The 14,366-nt window shown below is 42.2% G+C and overlaps 1 long non-coding RNA gene across 1 annotated transcript; it reads right to left on the bottom strand.

Moving 5' to 3' along the window:
* Positions 1–3,196: 3,196 nt before the first annotated feature.
* LOC123094504 (uncharacterized) lies at positions 3,197–4,243 on the bottom strand. Its single transcript, XR_006445855.1, has 3 exons — positions 3,821–4,243; positions 3,609–3,728; positions 3,197–3,430 (listed from the first exon to the last, which is right to left on the bottom strand). It is a non-coding gene; the product is annotated as an uncharacterized lncRNA (long non-coding RNA).
* Between the last annotated feature and the right edge of the window lie 10,123 nt (positions 4,244–14,366).

The following is a 14,366-nucleotide window of genomic DNA, read 5'->3' as shown; positions in this document are numbered from 1 at the left end:
TTTTCGGCAAGGGAGTACCTGAATCGGTGAGGCGGGAAATCAAAGATGTCTTAAATGTTCCTAGTGAAACTCTCAATGAGAAATATTTGGGGATGTCGTATGATATCAGAAGCTCAAAATATGGTGCCTTCAAATATTTATAGGATTGATTATGGAGCAAGGTCCATGGGTGGATAGAGAGCACCATGTCAACGGCTGACAAAGAAGTTCTTGTGAAATCTATTGCACACGCCATCCCAGTTTTTTCCATGTCATGCTTTAAGCTCCCAAGAGGGCTATGTGAACACCTGAACATGATGACCAGGAAATTCTGGTGGGGCAGTAAGGATGGGAAGCGCAAGCCACATTGGGTCACTTGAAAAACTATGTCATAGCCTAAAGGGATGGGGGGCTAGGATTCAAAGATCTTGAGCTTTTTTTAACCTAGCCATGCTAGCTAGACAGGCATGGCACCTACTGCAGACACTGGAGACTCTTGGTGCCCGCTTTCTCAAAAGCATCTACTACCCTAATTCAGACATACTTGAAGCTTCGCTGGGAGGGCATCCGAGTCGGGTATGGAGAGCTTTGATTGAAGAAGAGACACTCTAGAAAAGGGTTGATTAAACGCATTGGAATGGGGCTACAACCAACATTTGGAATGATAACTAGCTGCCGAGAGACGAGATGCTACGTCCATATGGTTGTATTGGGCCGAATCCACCGACTATGGAGACTGAACTCATAGTTAACATGTCGGCAACTTGGAACAGGCAGCTAGTGGAAGTGGTGTTCATGCCAATGGATGCCCATGTTATACTTGGTATACCATTATGCACCCGGAATATCCAAGACATTTGGGCATGAAATCATGAGAAGCATGGCGTTTTTCGGTGAAGTTGGCATATAAGATGCTAGTAGCAACAAAGCAGCGCAGGGAGGCATGGCTACAGGGATCAGCCAGACCATCAAGTTCCAATGCAAAAGAGGGGGCATGGAAGTCGCTATGGAAAACTAGTGTCCCAACCAAGATCAGAATGTTCTTATGGAGATTATCAAAACACTCTCTACCAAACAATGATGTAAGAGCACACAGGCATATGACTGACTACAACCAATGCAGCCTATGTGGTGTGTAGGATTCATGGTGCCACTCCCTCTTGGAATGCTCGACATCTAGGAGTGTATGGGTGTTATCAGATGAAGATTTAACACATAAAATCACAAACATAACCGAGCCTAGTGCGAAACAATGGCTATTCAACTTGATGGAAATGCTCCCGCATGACCAGCTTGTTCTTCTTGCGGTGATGTTATGGCCTACCTGGCATGCTAGGCGGAAGGCCATTCATGAGGCAGTTTTCCAAAGTCCACAGATGACCCATAGTTTTGTCACCAGATTCATAGATGACCTCAACATCATAGGTCAGAAATAGCACAACATCCCAGAAGGGGGGCATATATCATGCAACAACTCGAAGAGTTCCGAAGAGGCCCCAGGTGGGTTACCACAAGATCCATGTCGATGCTGGAGTGTTGAGCGGAAGGGGAGGAGGAGGAGCGACTGTCTGTAGGGACAGAGACGGCAACTACATTGGGATCTCGGCCCATGTCATCGAGGGAGTTCTTGACCCTGCTACCTTGGAAGTTATAGCCTGTAGAGAAGCACTTTCCCTAGTAGAAGATCTGCATATACACAACCTCATCACAACGTTAGACTACAAGCAAGTAATATCGAACATCACCAAGAATGCCAGGGGTACATACGGAGCAATCATAAGTGAGATCAAGCTCCAAGCATCAAATTTCCAATGTAATTTTCTTTTTGAAGGTCGTGCTACAAGTTATGAAGCACATAACTGAGGTAAATTTTTGCTTGAGAGGTCCTGGTCGCAATGTTTGGTATGGCCAGCCCCACGACCAACATTGTATCCCACTTCATGTGGATTTTGAAGAATACAAGCAAAAGGGCCATTGCGTTGCAACAGGAGAAAAAATCCATAATCTCTTTTGGCGATGACAACATATTCTTCACATCTCATCGCATAATTTTGAAAATTTGTTCACAAATGCAAGAAAATGTTTCTTTTTATAAATTTATTCAAAAATTGAAGCAATGTTCAAATTTTGAAAAAAAAATATCATGGTTGTCAATTTTTTTGGTAATTCAAAGAATTATTTGGAATTTCAAGAAATGTTTTTTAGAATGCATACTATAAAATTCTAATGCACCCCGGCAGTTAATTCTTCAAAATTCACGGAGATATATAGTTACAAAGGCTCATAAGCATTACTGTTTTACTGCATACATTCGATTATTCGTGAATATTTTTACAAATTTGGGAACATTTTTAAAAATAATGACCATTTTTTACTATTTACAAACATTTTTGAAAAATTGTGAACACTTTTTTATATTACAAACGGTTTTAAGCATTTTCTTTTGAATAGGCGAACAATTCTTGAATAGACGAACATATTTTTCAAATTGGTGGATTTTTTTTGAAAATTCACGAACATTTTCTGAATTAGCAAACATTTTATGAATCAATAAACCCTTTTGTAATTCTTGAACTGTTTAAAAAAAATTAGGATATTTTTTTAAATGCATGAACATTTTTTGAATTAGCAAACATTTTGTTCAATTTCATTAATAATTTTTAAAACATGATTTTTTTTCAAAATCATAGACATTTATTGATTTTGTGAGAAAAAAAATCGAAATTGCGAACATTTTTGTTGAATATGTGAACATTTTTAGAAAAATCCCGAGTATTTTTTGAATTCACAACCATTTTATGTTTTCTTGAACATTTTATTTCAAAATTCTCAGTTTTTAAATTTCAAAAGTTTTTTGAAGTTCCAAATTATTTGAAGTATAAAAAAAATGAAATAGAAAAATAAAGAAAATAAAACGAAACTAAAGAAACATGCCGCACATGGGTCGGCCTGAACGGGTGAGTTGTGTCTTCTCCAGCGCGCAGGGTGCAGTATAGTAGGTCCTTATGCTTGGGCAGGCCTAGGCAGGGATTCCCTGCAGAATGTTTTTTGTCACTTATATGTGGCATTGGTGGGTAATGTTTTGTAATTTTGGGGGCAATTTTAATGACGTACTGCCATAAGCAATAACCTTTTATTATCTCTCCCTAATAATAAAGCGGTGATTACTTCTGGTCATACGTCGTTTGTGTTTTTACAGAAAAGTCCTTGTGTTTTCTGAAAATTCAACCCACAGTCCCTTTTTGAGTGAATCTGAGAAAATATTTCGCTTTTTACAAAAAAAAACTACATTTGTAAGAATTCAATCCGCAATCCTCTGTTTTATCTTGTCCAGGCGCTCGCTTTCCAGCAACGGCGCCGCTGTGACCCTGTCCGCCGCCGCGAGTCCTCTCCTACCTCCTTCGTTGTAACCTTCTCAATCTCCATGTCGTGATTTAGTCCCACCTCGCTCCTGTGCAACCAATTCAATCAAGTTATATACGCACGCGACTTTGCCGCATCATAAATCAAGAAGCGTAGGAGGGAAACAGAATGAAGCAATTAATCCCGCAAGAGGGAAGAGGGAGCGAAGGGAGCTCCAAATCAAACAAGCACAATCGATAGGCAATAATCACAGTTGTGGCCCAAACCAAATCTAGGAGCGGAGAAGGTCGGACGAGGGTGCAAGGTCGCAACGGCGCGCGTTGGTCCACAGGTTCTGGCGACTTGACGCGGGCGATACAATTGTTGTGGTGGAGTTGTGTTGCTTCCTGTTTGAGAAAGAGAGAGGGTGAGGGGAGAGAGAGAGATGAGACTAGTGAGTAGGGATGGGAGGGAGAAGCACGGGGAGGAATTGGCTCACCGGCGGGGTTGGAGGGGTGGGGGTTCTGCTGCTGCAAATCGAACCCCAGATCCATGCACCCCTTGAGATCCTCCACGCCATCGCCCCTCAGGCTCCTGGCACGCCCCACGCCTGAATCCCCGGCGCTGTTCAGGGCCCCTACTTCCCCGGCAAGCACGACCAGCCGCGCCCTTCATGGCCATGCTGCCTCCCAGTGCGCACTGCACCACACCTCCTCCGCCTCTGGCCCCTGAAGTGGTCGTTGAGCTTGCTGGGCTGCTCGCTCGCTCGCTCTTCTCACACGATAGCTCCGTGTCTTCCACTCTCTCTTTTTCTCTCTTTCGCTTTGTGCATATGTGTGAAGCACAGATGCAGATAGATGGGGATGAGAAAGAGAGATTGATGGATATACTTAAGCGGTGGAGGTGATCCTAAAAAAAGCGGTGGAGGCATACATGTGGTGTATGTGTAGGTTGTCCGACCGTACATGATGGGGTGGAGACGGAGTATGGACAGATGCATCAGGAGATAGTATACATGTTTTTCTTGTGTTTGATCCAAGCCTTAATAGTGCCAAATAAAACCTTGGGAATGAAATATCTCTCCCTCATTATAATAAAGTGGCGATTGCTTCTGGTCGTACGTCGTCGGTGTTTTTACAGAAAAGTCCTTGTGCTTTCTGAAAATTCGACCCACAGTCCCCTTTTTTAGTGAATCTGAGAAAAGGTTTCGCTTTTTACCCAAACAACCTACATTTCTAAGAATTCAATCCGGGATCCTCTCTTTTATCTTATCCAGACACTCGCTTTCCAGCCACGGCGCCACTGTGACCCTGTCCGCCACCGCGAGTCCTTGACGACCTCCTCCTCCGTAACCTTCTCAAGCTCCTTGTCATGATTTAGTCCCACCTGGCTCCTCTGCAACCAATTCAATCAAGTTATATACGCACACGACTTTGCCTCATCAGAGGTCAAGAAGCATAGGAGGGAAACAAAATGAAGCAATTAATCCCTCGAGAGGGAAGAGGAAGCGAAGGAAACTCCGAACCAGACAAGCACAATCGACGGGTAACAACCACAGTTGTGGCCCAAACCAAATCTAGGAGCAGAGAAGGTCGGACGAGGGTGCAAGGTCACAACGACGCGCGTTGGTGCACAGGTTCTGGCGACTTGACGAGGGCGACACAATTGTTGTGGTGGAGTTGTGTTGCTTCCTGTTCGAGAGAGAAGAGACAAGGTGAGGATAGAGAGAGGAGACCAGTTGGTAGGGATGGAAGGGAGAAGTGCAGTGGGGAGTTGGCTCACTGGCGGGGTTGGGGGTGGGGGTTCTGCTGCTGCTGCTGCTGCAAATCGAAGCCCATATCCACGCACCCCTTGAGCTCCTCCAAGTCATCACCCGTCAAGCTCTTGGCAAGCCCCATGCCTAAATCCCCGTCCACGCCCCTCCATGACCACGCTGCCTCCCACTGCGCACCGCACCACACCTCCTCCGCTTCTAGCCCCTGCGGCGGTCGTTGAGCTTGCTCGGCTGCTCGCTCGCTCTTCTCACGTGATAGCTACGTGTCTTCCACTCTCTTTGCCGCTTTGCGCATATGGGTGAAGCACAGATGCAGATAGATGGGGATGAGAAAGAGAGATGGATGGATATGCTTAAACGGCGGAGGTGATTCTCAAAAAAAGCGGTGGAGGCGTACATGTGGTTGATACATCTCCAACGTATCTATAATTTATGAAGTATTCGTGCCATGTTTGCAATAGTTTTATATGATTTTGTTATGATTTGATTAGAACTAACCCGGACTGACGTTGTTTTCAGCACAACTACCATGGTGTTGTTTTTGTGCAGAAATAAAAGTTCTCGGAATGCGCTGAAAATCAACGGGGAATTTATTTGGAAAATATAAAAAATACTAGAACAAAGAGTTACTGGAGGGGAGTCCCGTGGGCCCCACAAGGGTGGAGGGCGTGCCCCCCACTAGGGCGCGCCCATGTGCCTCATGGAATCTCTGTGGGGCCCCCTGACTTGTTCTCGACGCCAATCTCTCCTATAAATACCCAAACCTCCAGAAGATAACCCAGATCAAAAGTTTCGTTGCCGCAAGCCTCTGTAGCCACGAGAAATCAATCTAGGCCCTCTCTGGCACCCTGCCGGAGGGGCCATCATCACCGGAGGCCATGGGGAAGAATCCCGAAGGGGCGATCATTGCCATGAAGGCCAAGATCCAGAGGGAGAACCTCTCCCCATCCAGGGGGAGGCCATGGGGGAGGAAGCACAAGGGGGGGAACCTCTCCTCCTCTCTCAGTGGCGCCGAAGTGCCATCGGGAGGGGAATCATCGCCGCAGTGATCGTCTTCATCAGCATCACCATCATCATCGCCATCCTCATCTCTTTTACGCGGTCCACTCTCCCGCACCCCGCTGTAATCCCTACTTGAACATGGTGCTTTATGCCATGTATTATGATTCAATGATGTGTTGCCATCCTATGATGTCTTGAGTAGATATCCTTTGTCTTTGGGTTGATTGATGATCTAAATTGGTAAGAGTTGTATGTTTTATTTTGGTGCTGTCCTATTGTGCCCTCCGTGTCGCGCAAGCGTGAGGGATTGCCGTTGTAGGGTGTTGCAATACGTTCATGATTCGCTTATAGTGGGTCACTTGAGTGATAGAAGCATAAGCCCGAGTAAGGGGGTTGTTGCGTATGGGATAAAGGGGACTTGATATGTTAATGCTATGGTTGGGTTTTACCTTAATGATCTTTAGTAGTTGCGGATGCTTGCTAGAGTTCCAATCATAAGTACATATGATCCAAGAATATAAAGTATGTTAGCTTATACCTCTCCCTCATATGAAATTGCACTCAGAACTACCGATCTTGTTAACAATTGCCTAGGACAATTCCGCACACCGACCCATCATTATTCCACACTCGCTATTTATGACACTTAAGTAATATATTCTAACTCCATGATAACATCACCTACTTTTATAATTTATCTCTCTGATATCATGCAAAGTTATCCTCTTCATACCCACAACGTAGTTTTATTTCTCGTTTCTAGTTGGAAGCAAATGTTTGGTGTATGTAGAGTCGTACCAATGGCAGATAGGACTTGAGAGAATATTGATCTTGCCTTTAGCTCCTTGTGGGTTCGACACTCCATACTTATCACTTCCACCATTGTGAATTGCTACGATGATTCCCTGCACTTGGGGATTATCAAGCTCTTTTCTCGCACCGTTGTCGGGGAGCAATAGCGTGTGGTTGATATTCTCGTGTGTGCTTGTTTGCTTTCTTCACTAAGTAGATTTTTGTTTTACCTTTTTGTTTTTGTTTTGCTTAGTTGTGGGTGAAACATACAAAAAAAATCAAAAAATGAAAATAAAAAAAGATTCACTTGCCTCATATGTCTAATTTTTTTTTTCAAAAAGAGAAGTGATTGAAAAGTTATGCATTGGAGAAGTGAGGGTCGACCTTGAACACTTGTGTTCATGCTCATGGAAACAATGTAGAATTTTTCATGGAAGTTTCTCTAAAAATAATTATCCCATTGTATATATCCATTGTATTATAAAAACAATGTGCCAAGCTTTGGTTTTAGGATGATTAGAGTGCTTGTTTACTATGTGCAGTACAAAAACAGAAACTTTGGCTGTAGCGCGTGAATTTAGATTTTTTACTGGAAAGTCAAATGAGTCTGAAATTTTTTGCACATTACTTCTGTACAATTTTTTTAAAATTGCCATATATTTTTAAGAATTTTTGGAGTTACAAAAGTATACTAAATTTCCAGATTACTACAGGCTATCATGATTTTGATAGATTCTGTTTTCTATGTGTTGTTCGCTTATTTTGACGAATCTATGGGTATTATCGAGGGGTATGAACCATGATGAAGTTGGAATACAGTAGATATGGTGCCGGTATGAAATTGGAATGAGTTTGCAACAGTACCTAAAGGTAGTGATTTGCTTTATTATACTAATGGATCTCACAAAGTTTTTGTTAAGTTTTGTGTGGATGAAGTGTTCGAAAAACGAGAAGTTACTGATGTGAGAAGAATAAAGAGAGGCAAGAGTTCAAGCTTGGGGATGCCCAAGGCACCCCAAGTAAATACTTGAAGGATACTCAAGCATCTAATCTTGGGGATGCCCCGGTTGGCATCCCATCTTTCTTCTTCAACAATTATCGGTATACCTGGGTTTTTGTTTTGTTCACATAATTTGTGTCCTTCGTGTTTTTCCTTTTTTTAGGAACCATGCTAGTATGAGATAGCCCTTCATTGATTTATAGAATGCTTTACATGCTTCACTTATATCTTTTGAGTATGATCATATAGAATGCTCTTTGTGCTTCACTTAAATCTTTTGAGTATGGTTTTATAGAATGCTTCATGTGCTTCACTTATATATTTTGAGCTTCGATATTAGTTAGTCTATATTAATTGTAGAATGCTCCATGAACTTCACTTATATCTTTTGGAGTATGAATAATACTATCATCGAAAGTGGGTTTGGAAGAGTGTCAACTTTAGGAATTAGTGATCCCACTATTTTGGAGGGTGTTGAATCTTAGTGTGATATTTATGAAAGTGGATTTGGAGAGGTCTTGACTTTAGTTAGTAATGATTCCACTATTTTGGAAGAGACTCCAATTGATTATGAGAACAAAGTTGCTACCTATGATTGTTATTGTGATGACACATATGCTATACGGGGATATGCCATGAAACTTGTCATCATCATTTTAATTTTCAATTGGATTGTGCCTCACATGGCAGTTATTTTGTCGAGTTTGCTCCCACTATTCCGAATGAGAAGAATTTTGCTTATGTGGAGAGTAGTAAAATTTCTATGCTTGTAGATCATGAAAAGAATGCTTTATGTAATGATTATATTGTTGAATTCATTTATTATGCTACTGAAAATTATTACGAGGGAGGAATATATGCTTGTAGGAGTTGCAATAATATGAAGTTTCCTCTTTATGTGCTTAAAGTTTTGAAGTTATACTTGTTTTGCCTTCCTATGCTAGTTGATCCTTGTTCCTATAAACTGTGTGCTCACAAAATCCCTAGGCATAGGAAGTGGGTTAGGTTTAAATGTGCTAGACATATTCTTCATGATGCTCTCTTTGTGTCTCAATTCTTATCTTTTATGTGAGCATCATTGAAATCATCATGCCTAGCTAAAATGCATTAAAGAAAAGTGTTTGTTGGGAACAACCCAATATTTACCCTTACTGTTTTTGTGTGTTCACATGATTAAGCTACTGTAGTAATCATGTATTATAGCTTTTGTTTCAATAAAGTGCCAAGTAAGACCTTTGGGAAGACTTGGGTGAAAGTTAATGTGATCTTGCTGTAAAAAACTGAAACTTTGTGCTCACGAGATTAGTTGTCATTTTTTACAGAAGAGTGTTTTTGAGTTGATTATTTTTGCATAGAATTAATAGAAAATTTCCTCACGCCCACCAATTTATTTCATAATTTTTGGAGTAGCAGAAGTATGATTGTTGTTCATATCATTACAGAATGTTCTGTTTCTGACAGATTCTGTTTTCATTGCATAGTTTGCTTGTTTTCTAGCTTCTATGGCTTATATTTCTCAATATAAATTGTAGAAATGATATGGTACAGTAGGAATTGTGTGAGAACAATTATGAATCTTGTTTTTGACAGTACCAAAGTGAATGGTTTACTCTTTATCATACTAACCCATCTCACGAAGTTCTGTTAAGTTTTGTGTGATTGAAGTTTTCAAGCTTTGCGTGAGATATCGATATGAGGAGAATAAAGAGTGGAAATACCCTAAGCTTGGGGATGCCCAAGGCACCCCAAGGTAATATTCAAGGAAGACTCAAGCGCCTAAGCTTGGGGATGCCCCAGAAGGCATCCCCTCTTTCGTCTTCAAAACTACCAGTATACCTTACTCGGAGCTATATTTTTACTTGTCACATGATATGTGTTTTGCTTGGAGCGTATTTTCAATTTACTTGCTATTTGAATAAAATCATTGGATATGAAATCTTGAATGAAAAATAATCCTCCCATGGCTAGTTAATTATTTGACTACTCAGTGTTCTTCACTTATATCTTTTTGGAGTAGTTTGTCATTTACTCACGTGTTTCACGTATATCCTATGAGTAAATGGTTGAATGAATTAAATATCATAAATCTGAATTTATATATATGTTTCATATGCTTATAACATGGGGAGTAATGACTTCACACATAATAAGTATAGGTAGTAAACTTATTGAAAGTTAGCAAACGCAGAATTGGTCACTTGAACAATTCATGAAAGAATATTGAAGGAAGAGAGATTTCACATATAAATATACTATCTTGGACATCTTTTGTAATTGTGAGCACTCACTAAAATATGACATGCTAAAAGGTTGATGTTGGACAAGGAAGACAACTTAATGAGTTATGTTTTCCTATATCCGAAACATTATATTGTCTTGGATCATCCAACATGTTGAGCTTGCCTTTCCCTCTTATGCTAGCCAAATTCTTTGCACCAAGTAGAGATACTACTTGTGCTTTCAAACATTCCTTAACCCAGTTTTGCCATGAGAGTCCATCATACCTACCTATGGACTGAGTAAGATCCTTCAAGTAAGTTGTCATCGGTGCATGCAATAAAAATTGCTCCCTAAATATGTATGATCTATTAGTGTGAAGAAAATAAGCTTTATACGAAATTGTGATAGGGAAAAAATAAAAGCAACAGACTGCATAATAAAGGCCTTTATCACAAGCGGCAATATAAAGTGATGTTCTTTTGCATTAAGATTTTGTGCATCCAACCATAAAAGTGCATGACAACCTCTGCTTCCCTCTGCTAAGGGCCTATCTTTTACTTTTACCTTCTACCCTTATACAAGAGTCATGGTGATCATCACCTTTCCTTTTTACACTTTTTCCTTTGGCAAGCACTTTGTGTTGGAGCGATCCATATATATATATATATATATATATATATATATATATATATATATATATATATATCCACTTGGATGTAGGTTTTCATAAATTATTATTGTTGACATTACCCTTGAGGTAAAAGGTTAGGAGGCGAAACTATAAGCCCCTATCTTTCTCTATGTCCGATTGAAACTTTGAACCCATAAATATCACATGAGTGTTAGCAATTGTGAAAGATTAAATGATAGTTGAGTATGTGGAGTTTGCTGAATCAGAGCTCTTACATAGACCCTTCCCAAAGAAAAGATGAATTGCGATTGTTTGATGACTAAGAGCATGGTTTGTTGGCTTTCAAGAAATTTTATGATCTATACTTTAACATGTGAATAGCTTGTTACTTGATCATGAGAAGTTTTATGAGGTAAGCTATTGTTATGATATATAATGATGCTAGAAAAAGTTATTGAAACTATCATTGATCAAACTTAAGCACTTGCTAGCATTCACACTTCATAAATTATTTCTTTTATCATTTACCTACTCGAGGACGAGCAGGAATTCAGCTTAGGGATGCTGATACATCTCCAACGTATTTATAATTTATGAAGTATTCATGCCATGTTCACAATAATTTTGGTATGATTTGATTAGAACTAACCCGGACTGGCTCTGTTTTCAGCAAAACTACAGTGGTGTTGTTTTTGTGCAGAAATAAAAGTTCTCAGAATGCGCTGAAAATCAACGGAGAATTTTTCTGGAAAATGTAAAAAATACTGGAACAAAAAGTTACTGGAGGGGAGTCCCGTGGGCCCCACGAGGGTGGAGGGCGCCCCCCTAGGGCGCGCCCCTGTGCCTCGTGGACTCTCCATGGGGGCGCCTGACTTGTTCTCGACGCCAATCTCTCCTATCAATACCCAAACCTCTAGAACATAACCCAGATCGGAAGTTCTGCCGCCGCAATCCTCTTTAGCCACAAGAAATCAATCTAGGCCCTCTCTGGCACCCTGCCGGAGGGGGCCATCATCAGCGGAGGGCATGGGGAAGGATCCCGGAGGGGCCATCATCGCCATGAAGGCCAAGATCCAGAGGGAGAACCTCTCCCCATCCAGGGGGGGCATGGGGGAGGAAGCACAAGGGGGAGAACCTCTCCTCCTCTCTCTCTCGGTGGCGCTGGAGTGCTATCGGGAGGGGAATCATCACCGCGGTGATCGTCTTCATCAACATCACCATCCTCATCTCTTTTACGCGGTCCACTCTCCCGCACCCCGCTGTAATCCCTATTTGAACATGGTGATTTATGCCACATATTATGATCCAATGATGTGTTTCCATCATGTGATGTTTTGAGTAGATATCCTTTGTTTTTGGGGTTGATTGATCATCTAAATTGGTATGAGTTGTATGTTTTATTTTGGTGTTGTCCTATTGTGCCCTCCGTGTCGCGCAAGCGTGAGGGATTGCCGCTGTAGGGTGTTGCAATACGTTCATGATTCGCTTATAGTGGGTTGCTTGAGTGACAGAAGCATAAACCCGAGTAAGGGGATTGTTGCATATGGGATAAAGGGGACTTGATATGTTAATGTTATGGTTGGGTTTTACCTTAATGATCTTTAGTAGTTGCGGATGCTTGATAGAGTTCCAATCATAAGTGCATATGATCCAAGAAGAGAAAGTATGTTAGCTTATGCCTCTCCCTCATATGAAATTGCAGTGACGACTACCGATCTTGTTAAAAATTGACTAGGACAATTCCGCACACCGACCCATCATTATTCCACACTCGCTATTTATAATACTTAAAGTAATATATTCTAACTCTGTGATAAAATCACCTACTTTTATATTTTAGCTCTCTGATATCATGCAAAGTTATCCTCTTCATACCCACAACGTAGTTTTATTTCTCGTTTCTAGTTGGAAGCAAATGTTTGGTGTATGTAGAGTCGTACCAATGGCGGATAGGACTTGAGAGAATATTGATCTTGCCTTTAGCTCCTTGTGGGTTCGACACTCCATACTTATCACTTCCACCATTGTGAATTGCTACGATGATTCCCTGCACTTGGGGATTATCAAGCTCTTTTCTCGCACCGTTGTCGGGGAGCAATAGCGTGTGGTGAGATGGGAGGGAGAAGCGCGGGGAGGACTTGGCTCACCGGCGGGGGTGGGGCGATGGGGGTTTCTGCTGCTGCTGCAAATCATACTCCAGATCCACGCACCCTTGAGCTCCTCCGGGTCATCGTCCGTTAGGCTCCTGGCATGCCCCACGCATGCCTAAATCCCCGGCGCCGTCCGGGGCCATCTTCCTAGCGAGCTCCACCGGTTGCGCCCCTCCATGGCCACGCTGCCTCCCACTGTGCACCACACCACACCTCCTCCGCCTCTGGCCCCTGTGGCGGTCGTTGAGCTTGCTGGGCTGCTCGCTCGCTCTTCTCACGTGGTAGCTCCATGTCTTCCGCTCTCTCTTTCTCTCTGTCGCTTTGCGCATATGGGTGAAGCACATATGCAGATAGATGGGGATGAGAGAGAGAAATGGATGGATAAGCTTAAGCGGTGGAGGCATACACGTGGTATACGTGTAGGCCGTCCATGTTGGAAATATGCCCTAGAGGCAATAATAAATTAGTTATTATTATATTTCCTTGTTCATGATAATCGTTTATTATCCATGCTATAATTGTATTGATAGGAAACTGAGATACATGTGTGGATACATAGACAACACCATGTCCCTAGTAAGCCTCTAGTTGACTAGCTCGTTGATTAACAGATGGTTACGGTTTCCTGACCATGGACATTGGATGTCGTTGATAACGGGATCACATCATTAGGAGAATGATGTGATGGACAAGACCCAATCCTAAGCCTAGCACAAAGATCGTAGTTCGTATGCTAAAGCTTTTCTAATGTCAAGTATCATTTCCTTAGACCATGAGATTGTGCAACTCCCGGATACCGTAGGAATGCTTTGGGTGTACCAAACGTCACAACGTAACTGGGTGGCTATAAAGGTGCACTACAGGTATCTCCGAAAGTGTCACTCCGGTTAATGGAGAAGTATCTCTGGGCCCACTCGGTAAGACATCATCATAATGTGCACGATGTGACCAAGGGGTTGATCACAGGATGATGTGTTACGGAACGAGTAAAGAGACTTGCCGGTAACGAGATTGAACAAGGTATCGGTATACCGACGATCGAATCTCGGGCAAGTACAATACCGTTAGACAAAGGGAATTGTATACGGGATCGATTGAGTCCTTGACATCGTGGTTCATCCGATGAGATCATCGTGGAACATGTGGGAACCAACATGGGTATCCCGATCCCGCTGTTGGTTATTGACCGGAGAACGTCTCGGTCATGTCTGCATGGTTCCCGAACCCGTAGGGTCTACACACTTAAGGTTCGATGACGCTAGGGTTATAAAGGAAGTTTGTATGTGGTTACCGAATGTTGTTCAGAGTCCCGGATGAGATCCCGGACATCACGAGGAGTTCCGGAATGGTCCGGAGGTAAAGATTTATATATGGGAAGTCCTGTTTTGGTCACTGGAAAAGTTTCGGGTTTTATCGGTAACGTACCGGGACCACCGGGAGGGTCCGGGGGTCCACCAAGTGGGGCCACCGGCCCCG

This window comes from Triticum aestivum, chromosome 4B (genome assembly GCF_018294505.1).
Source record: "Triticum aestivum cultivar Chinese Spring chromosome 4B, IWGSC CS RefSeq v2.1, whole genome shotgun sequence".
NCBI classification, from domain to species: domain Eukaryota; kingdom Viridiplantae; phylum Streptophyta; class Magnoliopsida; order Poales; family Poaceae; genus Triticum; species Triticum aestivum.
This window is presented reverse-complemented; position numbering and strand designations above follow the sequence as displayed.